Source organism: Lissotriton vulgaris, unplaced genomic scaffold (genome assembly GCF_964263255.1).
Source record: "Lissotriton vulgaris unplaced genomic scaffold, aLisVul1.2 SCAFFOLD_293, whole genome shotgun sequence".
Lineage (NCBI taxonomy): Eukaryota > Metazoa > Chordata > Amphibia > Caudata > Salamandridae > Lissotriton > Lissotriton vulgaris.
In genome coordinates this window covers 1,754,692-1,768,073 of record NW_028254211.1, presented here as the reverse complement: position 1 = coordinate 1,768,073, position 13,382 = coordinate 1,754,692, and the positions used below count along the sequence as shown (strand labels likewise).

Below are 13,382 nucleotides of genomic sequence, written 5' to 3'. Positions count from 1 at the left end.
TTTGCAATTTAGATTATTTTTGTAAGCATACTCATAGGTGAGTTCATTAGTTACCAGGAAGAATTTCCTCATCTGTTTGGCGGGCCTAACTTTGTTAAGACTATGTACAACCTTTAAGTTAGCAAATATCTCATCGAAATCTGAGTAATAGTACTCCAGTCGACCTGTTTGATAAAACAAGCTTGATATAACACTACATGTTATTCCATAAGTAAGAGGAAGCATATTATACTTGACCCCTTCAGAAACTGAAGTAGGAAGCTTAACACACACATAACAATCTTTGACATCCATGACTCTAACATACTCCGATAAGAGTCTTGAGAAGGAATTAGTAGAAAAATCACCAACAGATCTGTCCTGATGGATCTCTGGTTTATGCTCAATAACCCTGTTAGTTTTGCCTACAATATCATGAACAGCCTGTTTAGATTCAGCTTTGCTTGTCATGTTCACCTTATAGTCCTCTTTGTCAATACCAAGAGGAAAGATGACTGCTAAAATTAACCAAACTAGAATGATTAGAATCACACAAATTGAAGACATTTTACAACATCTTCTTAAAATTGTACACCTTGAATTGTCAGTATTAGGCATGTCATCTCTCACTAAACAAAATAAAAAAAAAATAAATAAATAAATACATTTAAAAATCAGTATCTAATTAATTAAATAACACCCTCCCCTTTTTACATTTTTTTTAGTAACCCTCTAACAGCTTTTCTTCGACCTTGCGTCCATAAAGTGTATCCAACTAACACAATTTCTTCGACCTTGTGTCACCTAACACAATTTCTTCAGCCTTATGCCAAAAATGAACCTCAACCTAAAGAAAGCTAAATCTAATCGTTGTCACTATTTTCTCCCAAATCTTCTTGGCTGCTACTGCTAACCTCAACTACTGGTGGGATCAATATATACGCCCACTCTGGAGATTTGTACTTGTGATTTGGCTTTAATGATCTCTTGCTCTTTCTAGCAATTACTTCAATCTTCTTTCCAGCTTGCTCTTTTTTGTTTGAATCACTTTTTTGACTTGATATCTCGTTAACCTGTTCCTTCGATCTGTTCACCAATTTGAATTTCAAGTCTTCTTTTGGCCAGATATCACCTTTTCTCAAGAGTTTCTTCTTAGGCTCAATTTCATTACATTCAGCTTTCCAAACTCTTTTTCTGAATTTTCTTATTTCAGATTCTTCATCACTTTCATCCGAGTCTGTTTCAGAGATTTCAATACTGTATCTAGGAACTTCTTTACTCGGCAGCTTCACTCCGTTAGGAACAACATCTCTGTAGCTGGTACTTGGCAATTCGTCCTCTTCTTCCGGAATTACTTCTAACTTCCCAGTTCCAGAATTTCCGTTCCTGCTTTCAGAGCTACTAATCTGCTTTTCAATACTCTCCTGATCTTGAATCTCTTCTGACACTGTTTCTTTTCCAGATCTTTTTTCTAGAACATCTTCATTATTTTCTGAATCAACAACAACGATGTCTAGATCTTTTTCAACCGACGCTTGATCTACTTCTGAATTCTCCAGACGTCGACTTCCCTGTCGATCTTCAGAATCTGGATCTTCAGGTTCTCCTTCTGAATCTGAATCGGCTGTTGTGTTGTCACTATCTTCATCAGGGTTATCAGGTGCTGGTACACGAATGGTATGGCTTGCATGCACCCACCTTTTTAAACCCCTACACTTTACTGCATTTGTTGGGACTAGTATCACTTGTCTTGCTTTTTGCCACCTGGGTACCAAACAGTTCCTCCGCCGATGAACCTTTGTCCTGACTCAGTCTCCTGGCAACAGATCATGAGCCTGCTCCTTTTCTTTTGAAATCACATCTGTTCCCACCTGATGGAATACAGAAGTTACGACATCAGAGAGCTTCTTACAGTAGTCTAAAATTGCACTATCATTTATTGCTAACAATTTTCCAACTGGAACAAAAGCCTGTCTCATTACCCTTCCCATAAGTATGTCATGAGGGCTAAGACCTGTTCTTTTATCTGGAGTGCTTCTCAAAGACATCAAAACAAGTGGAAGTACATCAGTCCACTTTATTCCTGTAGCTAAACACATTTTTGAAATTCTGTTTTTAATTGTGCCATTGATCTGTTCAACGACACCTGATGCTTCTGGTCTGTAAGCACAGTGCAACTTTTGTTTAATGCCAAAGGCCTCACAAATTAATTCAATCAGTTTGTTTTCAAAGTGTGTGCCATGATCACTTTCACTAGTTATTGGAAATCCATATCTAGCTATGATCACCCTTAAAGGCAATTTTGCCACAGTAATTGAATCATTGTGACGTGTTGGGAACGCTTCCACCCATCTTGAAAACAAACAGACAATAACAAGAACGTATCTCAACTTGTTATGTGTTGGCATGTCAATGAAATCCATTTGCAATCTGGTAAAAGGACCACCCTCCTGTCCTATGGTTCCCATGCTTACAACTGCTTTCCTGTTTGGATTGATTTGCTGACAGATCAAACAACGCTGGCAAAGTGACTCTGCAATAACCTTAAATTTTGGATTATACCAAGTCTCCCTAAACTGTCTGATCATTGTGTCTCTACCTAAGTGACCTGGTCCATGGTACATCCTTGCCATGTCGGCAATCAAGCAATTGGGCATAACAGGTCTGCCATCTTTGTAAACCCAAATTCCATCTTCCTCTTGCTGTCTGCAACCTTCCTTGAGCCATGTGTTTTTCTCCTCATCATCTGCCTCATCCTGTAAGTCTTTCTCTCCCTGCCATGTTTCTACCACAGATATTAGCATGAGAGAGTTCATTATATGGTCATTATCCTTTTCCCGATTAAGTGAAAGATTATTTTTCGCGCAGTATCGTGCAGTTTCATCCGCAAAGGCATTTCCTTTAGTTATATAGTCTTCTCCCTTTTTGTGCGCTCCACATTTGACAACAGCAATTTTTTCTGGTAACTGAATGCCATCGATCAGTCTTTTGATCAATTTTGCATTTCTGATCGGAGTTCCCGCAGAGGTCAAATAACCCCTTTGAGACCAAAGCCTGGCCATAGTCGTGGACTACACCATATCCATACTGACTATCAGTCACTATGGTAACCTTTTTCCCTCAACTATTTCAGAAACTGTACAAACTGAATATGCTGCTCTCAGAATGCCTTCATCTGTTCTTAAACAGGAGCCATCAACAAAGTAAACAATGTCTGACTCTGGTAAAGGCACATTCTTAATGTCTTTTCTGGGTTTAGTACAGTATTCCAAAACATCCAAACACTCATGATCAACATCATCAGTTTCATTTTCATTTTCAGATACCACACTATCTGGTAAAAGTGTAGCTGGATTGAGATTAACACATCTCGCAATGGACACATTATCTGATCCCAGAATAACTTTTTCATATTTGGTCAACCTGTTACTTGACAGGTGCTGTGTTTTACTTCTAGTAAGAAGTGTCTCAACTGAATGAGGTACATACACTTTTACACGAAACCCCATTATGATTCCTTCACTTTGCTCAAGGCTTACACTTGTTGCAGCCACTGCTTTTAAGCAACCTGGCAATGCTTTTGCAACAGGATCGAGAACAGCTGAAAAGTATGCTATAGGTTTTCTCATCTTTCCATGTTTCTGAATGAGAACTGATAATGCACAACCTTCCCTTTCACTACAGTACAGCTCAAATTCCTTGTCGTAATCAGGCATTCCCAAAGCTGGTGCTTCACAGAGACTTTTCTTTAGCTTTTCAAAAGCCTCCAATTCTGTTTTTGTTAAAACAAACGGGTCCTTTATGTCTGCCTTTGTTAATCTTTGCAAAGGTTTTGCAATTACTGAAAACCCACAAATCCATTGGCGACAATAACCAACCATTCCTAAAAACATCCTGATCTGTCTTTGTGTTGTCGGTGGTTGTATTGCTCGAATCATTTTTATTCTCTCAATTATCACTTGTCTGATTCCTTTTGCAATCCTGTGACCAAGGTATTTAACCTCTTGTTTGCAAAACTGTAGTTTCGCAGGTGACACTTTATGTCCCTCATCTGCCAATCGATTCAGAAGTGTAATAGTATCTGTTACACAATTTTCTCTTGTTCTTCCTGCAATAAGAAGGTCATCTATGTATTGAACTAATGTTGACTCTCCAGGTAATTTTAAATCTTCCAGGGATCTTTTTAATAACTGATTAACGATAGACGGACTCTCAGTATACCCTTGAGGAATACGACGTTATGCTAATATGCGATTCTGGAACCGGAACGCAAAACTTTGCTGGCTATCTGGATGCAGTGGAACTGTAAAGAAGGCATTACATAGGTCAATGACCGTGTACCATTCTGCATCATGTGGAATCTGATGTAGAATTACTGCTGGGTTTGGTACCACTGGACAGCAAGGAACAACTATCTTATTAACCTTTCTCAGGTCCTGAACTATTCTGTACGTTCCGTTTGGCTTTTTAATTCCCATAATCGGTGAATTACATGGGCTGTTATCAATTTCTCTCAAAACACCTTGCTTAATGAATTTTTCAATCACAGGAATGACACCCTCAATAGTTTCTGGTTTCATTTTGTACTGGGGAATAATTGGAAAGTCTATTCCCTGTCTCACAGTAATTTTTACTGGGTCCACATGTTTCATTAAACCCATTTCATCACCAGTTAAATCCTAAATTTTCGGATTTACTGTCTCTTTCAATTCTTCAGGTAAGTTATTTTTATCAAAAGCAGGGAACATTTTATTTTCTTCGTCAACTATTAGCAGTGTCAATTTGTACAAACCATCTTCTTCTAAAGTTTGAAGCTCAATACCCTCCGGTGAGCAATACATTTTGCAATTCATTTTACATAGCAAATCCCATCCCAAAAAATTAACAGGACTGCTGTTACAGACAACAAATCTGTGCTTGTCTTTGTAATTTCCAATTTCTACATTAACTGGCTTTGTCAAGTTTGTTTTAATCTGCTGATTAGCTACACCAACAACCTGTATAGATTAACCCGAGAGAGGAAGATTTTCAATTTCCACTGATCTAACAGTAGAACGGGTAGCACCAGTGTCCACAAGAAAAGTGATATCTTTGTCATTCACTTTACCATTTACAAACGGACCTGACTGATCTACCTCAAGAGTGGCTCCAAGCCCACACTCTTCATCCTCTCTCAGGCACCGTCATGAGTAATCTTCTGAGTCACTGCTTTCATTTTCTTTTAGCCAAAATTGCTGAGAGACACTTGACACATTTACTTTTTGTGATCTTTGTGCCTGTTCAGCTCTGCAGAAACCCGTCTCTGGACTGTATCTCTGTGTATTCATGCAATTTGGCAAAGGTGGCTGTGGAATTTGGCTCTGCTGATTCAATTGGCTCTGCTGATTCACTAACTGTCGCTGTAGCTGTTGCTGCGGACTTATTTCATTTAACTGTCACAGTAGCTGTTGCTGCTGATTTATCTCACTCTGCATCTGTGGATTTAATGATTAATTTTTAAAATTTCTGGGCGGATTTCTACACTCACGCTTCCAGTGTCCAATTTCGCCGCAATTAAAACAAGGTAGATTTTGTTTTAGCTCTTCAATATTTATATTAAATTTAGGCTTGTTCGTAAAGTTCCCTTTGAACTTTCCTGGATTCTGCTGAAAATGTTTATTTTCTAAGGTTGCTATCTGCTGTTCAGCTACCTTCACTTGTGCCCACATTGCCTTTTCCTTGAGTTTCTTCTGTTTTGCATCTAACTCATCACTGCAGTATTTTGCCTTTCTCAGGATATCATCAACTGAAAGTGATTGCCAACCAACTATTCCGTTCCTAATCATTTCCCCAATCTCAGGTCTCAGGCCATAAACAAACCTGTAAATGAAGTGGCTCATGTCACTTTCACTTAATTTTTCATAGCCACTGTATTGTTTAAATACCAGGAGTAACCTTTCATAAAAGGAATGAGCTGATTCTTTTGGTTCTTGGTTTGTTCTGTCTATTTTAACCGAATCTACTTCTTTAGCAGGAATCTTGTCTTTCAGCCAGACAATTACTTTGTCATAGAAATCCATGACATTGTCTGAAGGAGCGCCTGTTACTTTATGTCTAGGCGGTTCCTCTTTAGGCCAACTAACAGAAATTTTACATTCTGTCCAAAGATCTGATGGGACAACAATGTCAAAGAAACCATCAAGATCAATCCACAGAACTTTTGAGACTTTAATGAATCTGTCAACCTGCCGATACCATTCCACCGGCTTTTCTCTCAGCCGAGGAAAATCATTCGTAAAGAGTAGAATATCCTGTCTTGTCCATGGAACATGAACATAACCCCCACCAGCTATTTCCCTCATAGGAAATTTACCAAAGACTTCTCCTCTTTCTCTCTTTTCTTCTTCTCTTTTCTTTGTCCATTTAACTCTCCATTTACTTAAATCACCTAATCTTTTTAGAAACACAATTAATTCTTTTATACGAGTTATTCTGCCTGTGGTATTTAGATTCTCTATATCTTTCTCAGAAAAATCCACTCTGTAATGCTTTTGTAATTGTTTCTGGCGAGTCAAATCTATTTCTAATTCAGCAGCGACTTCTTCAAATTGTTCATATTTATTTTTAGTTTTCCACTGAATACTTTTGCAAATGAACAACAATTCATCATCCTGATATTGCTTCAAACAGTCAGTACCAATTGTGCCAATAATTAATTCTTCTAAATCTGCTTTTAATTTTGCAACATCAAGTTGTTTAGACTCAGGAGCTTGTTGAGGAATCTGTGTTAAATCTGTTTTATTTGTGGTTTTTTCTAAAGAACCGGAATCAGAATCTGCAGCTGATGGTGTGTCAACATTCGACAAACTTTGATTTAAAGTTAAATTTGGCATTGTTTTATCTCTGTGCATTTCTGTTAACTCTGAATAAAAATTTTCAGCCACTTTATGAATTTCTGCATTTAAAGGATTGGTTACAACAGAATGTCTATTTTCACTTTGGTCAAAAACTGGTACAACAGGACCAATTGTAACTGGAACTGTCACTGCTTCCATGCCTTTTGTCAACTGTTGAATTGATTCTCCCTTTGCTTTAAAATATTCTGTAATATTTGGTATATCTCCAGGCAATTCTGTCTTTTTATCATTTTTCGTGAAATTATTTCTTGAATTAGAACTTTCTCTTGCGGTATTTGTTTTGCTTCTCGATCTCGCCCTTTCAGGTAATCTCATAAATCTAGGTGAATCTTCAACCTCCCTAGGTGCACTAGGAGAAACACTTGGAAGACTCCTTGGGGTAGAATGTGAACAACCTGGCTGATAAGGTGGAGGACTATTAAACATATCTTCTAAAACTGCATCATCTAATTCTTGATCAAGATGTCCTTTTTTCTGGGAATTCTTTTGACCTGTCTCTATAACCATTTCCAAAACCGGATACAATCCTTCATACATATCTCCTTTCCTCCAACGACGCACTTTATCTTGGTGGGTTTCCCTATTTAATGCCTCTTGGTGTTCCCCAATTTTCTCGCTCAAGTTCCATCATTTCAACTTCCCATTCAACTAAAGCTTCAAATTGAGTGGGTCTGGGTCTTGGTGAAAGAGCCATCATTTTATCTCTTAAATTTCTCAAAACTTTAACATTAAACAATCCATCTTCTGGCCAGGCTAAAACACCATCATTTTTAGTATATTGCATCCAATTTTCAAACCAGAGAACAGTATGATAACCATATTCTCCTTCCATATATGCTGCGGGTGTCTTGTACTTATGAAGTAATTTTCCACCACACGCTTCAATTTTCTTGTCAGGATTGAATACATTTTTAATTTTCTGAAACCAAGAAGGCTTTTTCTCTTCTTTATACCAATAACTCATGTTTTTAAACTATTCCGTACAATTTAGAAAAGATCGTAAATATCTTTCTGTCATTCCGCTACCTCTGACCAATCTGTGCGCGAAACTCACCAACAAGCCAATCAGGTTAAGCCACGTCACTACCTTGCTCAACCAATGAGAAACCAGTTTTCAGAAATGACCAATCAGCTATCAGCTCGTTTTGGTCACGTGTACCAATCAGCGCACTCGCTGTGACGTATGTCAACCAATCGCAGCGCGAACCCTGTGACGTATACTGCCGCTGCAGCAAAGCTGCGCGTGTCAGTGTCACTCCGTAAACTCACCCCTCCTTTGCAAAATATTTTCACAGCGCCATTTTAAAACAATCCTTTTCAATGGATTTCAGTTAATAACTACAGAAAAACAAACCATTTGTCTGTTTCGCTAAACAAAATTATAGTTTTACCAGACATTCAAGATTTCACTCTCGTGAAATAGACGACGCTATTTTCACAAAACAGTTTTACAACTTTTATACGGAAAACCTACTCATGCATACATGAAATCTTCGGCAGGACTTTAACCAACCAATAGAAATCCAGAAATGCCAGCAAGAATAGACGACGCTACCTCACCCTTCACACAAGCTCGGAAAAATCCTACTACTCTTTTCGCAACGAGTTTTGAAACAGGCCCCCCCGTCCTTATACTTAGAGCTACGATTTCATAGGCAAACCTCACTATTCATGCAACCTGTCATACCTAAAATCCCTAAACTTGTGTTGTAAGTCCACAACACTTAGTGATATTTCAGTACCACTAATTTGAAACAGAACAAATGAACTGTGTAACTTCACCTGTCACACTACTCTGCCGGCACATGGGCTTTTTCACACTGCTGGAAAAAACCTTTTGACAACAAATAACAATTAGACAAAACTTATTGCACTATTGGTCCACCCTTTCACAGTCTGACGCAGCCTCTTCCATCGATCTTATTTGAACTACTAACTTTTTCTTTAAAAAACACTGATGTGGTGGAAATGTGCAAAGTGTGCATAAAGGTATATAGATTAAGAAAGGTTGTTTAAAAACAGGGTAGTTAAATCCAGATACAAAAGAGACAAATCAGTACATATATATTGAGAGAACAATATATATAGATAGGGCGTTATAAGCTTAATCTAAAAATGTTGTTAACATTATTATTGCACTGTCTTCCTTACTGCTAAGACAGTACTTGACAGCTTCCAAGGTTGATCTGAATTTTGCCTGGTTGAACATGGGGCGTAAATGCTTTTTTCTGAAATGCAACAGTTTAGGGAAAATACATATGATGTGTTGTTGAAGGGATTTGGTTGCTTGCCCACAAAGACGACAAACAGTTTTATCTTTAGAAACTGGGTTCAATTTCGCTTTGAATACATGAATCGGAATATAAAACAATCTGAACCTTAAAAATTTATTTTTAACATAGCCAGGCAAATTTGATGCCAAGTATTCTTGACTCTGTAGAGAGTAGGTATCAAACACTAAGTCCATATGGTTGTGTTGTTTGGCCTATGCCGGATCAGAGTCCCTCTGTTTAAGAGTATAAGGTACCACAGAGTACGATTTTCCAGGCTGTTTGCTTAATCTGTGCCAGTGTCTGTGGATCAGGTAAATCATAAGTTTCTAAGCTTGCTGGTAAGGTGTGCGACGCTAAGTCCTTGTATGTAGTTTTGCTAACTTCCTGATAGATTAGGTATTTTAATGATGTTCGATCAGCTTTTGCACAATCACAGAAGTAATTCATGGTGATTCTGTAGGGGAGTGATATTAGAGATTTTAGACTTAATTCTAGTCTGATGACACAGTTGGGGGCTGCTGTTCGGAGGTGTAGCAGGTTACGTACATGTTGCATAAAAAGTTTATCAAGACTAAAAATGGTCTTGTGGTTCAACGCGAGAGATGCATATGACAAATATGGGATTAGTTTAATGAATAATGCTTTCAATGATGGCCTGATTGCTTTCTCGCCGAACAGATTTGCAAATATTAACACAGATTTGGTGATCATCGTAGACTTAAGCTTTCTAATTGCTAGATGTTTCGACCATGATATCTTGCTTTCAAATATCACTCGGAGATAATCATATTGTCTCACTATTTCAATTGTAGTATCTCCGAGGACCCCCACCACACAAATTTAGTTTTCTTCACAAAGGTCATGACTTTCATTTTGGACAGATTGGCAATTAATTTGTTCTCCAAGTTATGCTTATGCAAATGGTTTAACTGACGTTGTATGCCTTTTGGAGTTTGAGACAGGATCATCAAGTCATCGGAATAGGCCAAATATTTTATTTTTGTACCTCCCAGCTGGGAAGGAATACCTTGATCTGACACCAGTGACTCTGATAAATTGGCGATATACAAGGAAAATAAAAAAGGGGCCAAAATACATCCTTGTTTGAGGCCATTCTCGGTACGGAATTTATAAGTCCGGGTATTGTCAATAGATAGCTTTACCTGTATCCATGTATCAGTATGCAATTCAATTATAAAATGCATAAGATAAGGATCAATTTTCCATGTTAAGAACTTAGTCTACAGCCTTTGCCGGTTCACTTTGTCGAAAGTTGTGGAATGGTCCACGAAACAGGCATACAACATTGATTTCTGTATAAGTGATTTTTTTGCAAATAGAGTAAGAGTTGTTATATTGTTAACAGTTGAACAACCGGTGTGGAATCCTGTTTCTTTTAATGGTATTAATAATTTTTCATCTGCCCAATTCTTTAGTTTGTTTAGTTGATGCTTAGCAAATAACTTCCCTTCAAAATCTAAGAGCGCTATTAATCTAAAGCTGTTTATTGATTACTTCTCAAAGTGAGTGTATTTTGATTCTGATTCTGCTCCCAACACCAATGCTGTACTTACATTTTTTGAAAAAAGGCTACCCTAAAGAACTTGTCTCAGACAATGGCACATATTTCACTTCTATGCAAATGAGACCGTTTATTGTGTCATTTCACATCAAATATTTGCATGTTGCTGTATATTATCTTTCTTCCAATGGCCTATTGGAGAGGGTGAATAGGTTTGTGAAAGAAGGGTTTCCAGCAGCCATAGCTTTGGGCTGTGATGTTGAGAACTTTTTGAGACCAAAAGTGTGGTCATACCTTACGACTTCACATAGTGCCACTAGTGTTTCACCATTTAAGCTGTCACAAAAAAGAGCTCCAGGACCAAAGTTTGTCTTGACTGGATATAAGACTTACAAAATAGTTAGGATAATTTATTTCAAGGCGAGAGGAATAAACTTGATGGCAAAGTGTCTCGGCAAAAGAACATTTGTAAAGATAATTTTGAGAAAAACAGGACATCCAGTCAGTCTCTTTTGAACATGGAGAGTCAAGGTTTTTGTCTCCTGTCCAAATTTCTAAAAGGTCTAAAGGTGTTTTGATTTTGGAAACAGGGGGTTGAGTAAAAGGAGTTTAGTAAAGTTTTTGCGGGAGCAAGCTAAGAGAAGTTTGTCTTGTAAGGCTGTAAATCAAGACATTGGTTTAGATAGCTCCTGGTGGCTCAAGTCTGTTGAATCAACTGTTGTGTTTTCCCAGTTGTCCTCCAATGGCCTTTCTCAATCTTTTACTTCTTCTTCAGCCTATATATTAGTTTCACTTACATCAGTTGATACTTCTTAAGTGCTTTCCAAGTTTGTCATATTGAGACTACACAAGAAAACATTACTTCATCAATATATTAAAAAATTGTCAACAATTTAACACCATATTCTGATTCGGCCTTCGTGGCAAATCCCACATAGTTTCAACTCCATAACAATTCCTAATCTGCCTCTACAGGCAGTATGTGTAGCGATTGGTGAACAACTACAGTACAATATGATGTTCGTTAAAGGGCCCAGAGCTTGTTAATACCAGGGTCTAGCATGGATGAGAATAGTAGCATACACTTGATTCCTCTGAGAACAGGCAAATCGGAACCTCAAATAGCACCTCTACAATCCCTGCTTATGGACAAGGCGCTTCCTCATAAGTGGCATTTAGACCAAGCTTTATCATGTAGATAATTGCCTTTTATTCTTGTTAGGGTTCCAGATGAATTTTCTCAAAACGATGCCCACTCTTACCTTGAGTGATACTATTTTGAGAACAGTAACCTGAAGATATGAATCGGATGTAGTACCGATGATATCACTTCATCTATAGAATTCTGTCCGTTAGTGAATGAAAATAACCTTGGACAAGCTTTGAACTCCACTTAGATTAGTGTTAATCAGGAAGGTTGTTATATTGCTGTTGTGTCATACACATAAGCCTAAACATATACACGCACACCCTGAGACACATAAGCTTTCCAATGCAAAGTTCAGTATGCTCATGATTTGTAAGCAAAAGATTTACATTGAATTTTCAGTAGACTGACAATACCAATACCCTTAAAGTTAACCTATAGAAGAAATGTTCATATTTCCTGCTACACCACTACCTTTATTCTGGTATTATATATTGCTTTTGACATAGAAGCATTATTTACCAACATATGAATACACAGTTCTGTACAATGTTCTGCTTTAATACCAACAATATATTATATTACAATTTTGATTTGAAAAACACTTCCTTTTATAGGTTTTGCATGCACAGTGCTTGCACTGCGCTTGTGAAATCTCTTGTATTTAATATACCCTAAAAGGGGCTCTTAACTGTTCCCGGAGCCGAATTACTGTGTTCATTCGCTCTTGTGTGAAACTCTTTTTTTTTTGTTAACTTCCCCTGGCTGCATGCATTTACCATACTTCTACTAAAGCTGTTCACACTGTTTAAGCCCCATTCACTGTCAAGATAATATCTCTTCCCATGGGAAAGGTAGACCGCTTCTAACAGTATGGTGGAATGGTTGCTTTTTCTTACTTGGTTGTGTAAAGTAGATGCTTTAGCCTTATAGTGTTTGTGGTATTTCCTATTCATGCCTCAGTACCTTTCTTTGCACTTTGTAGGCATTATAAGATTGATTTTTTCAACCTAATCTATTTGGTCATTATGATTAAATTAAAACATGTTGTAATAAACATTGCACGTTAAAAATAAAGTTAATATGCAAAAGCTATGCTATATTTTAATACTAAACAGGCAGCAATAAGTGCAGTTACTTTGCAGACAACAGGGTCACTATCTGAATGGTGCAGCAGGTGCAGTAGCACTGAGCCCAAAAGTTGTCAGCACTCCTCTAAACACATAAAATTACTATATTGTTTTACTTCTAAACATGCAGTCACAATTGCAGTTACATTGCAGTTAAATGGAACTTGATTTGAATGGTGCAGCAGGTGCAGTGGCACTGGGGCCAAAAGCTGTAGGGACCCCACTATTCCCAGATTATTGCTACGTTTTACTGCTAAACAAGACAGTCACAAGTGCATTTACCTAGCAGACAATAGGGTTTGATTTGAATGGTGCAGCATGTTGCAATAGCACCATGCCCAAAAGCTCTAGGCACTCCACTAAACCCCTAATATGACTATATTTTACTACTAAACAGGCAACCACGAGAGCAGTTACCTTGCAAACAACAGGGTC

General features: G+C 37.7%; 1 protein-coding gene across 1 annotated transcript in view; it reads left to right on the top strand.

Annotated features, from left to right (window-relative positions):
- The window catches only part of LOC147659640 (von Willebrand factor A domain-containing protein 8-like), a gene marked incomplete at its 5' end in the record, with an annotated part of 1,204,277 nt that overhangs the window by 111,841 nt on the left and 1,079,054 nt on the right, over positions 1-13,382 (top strand). The window lies entirely within an intron of this gene.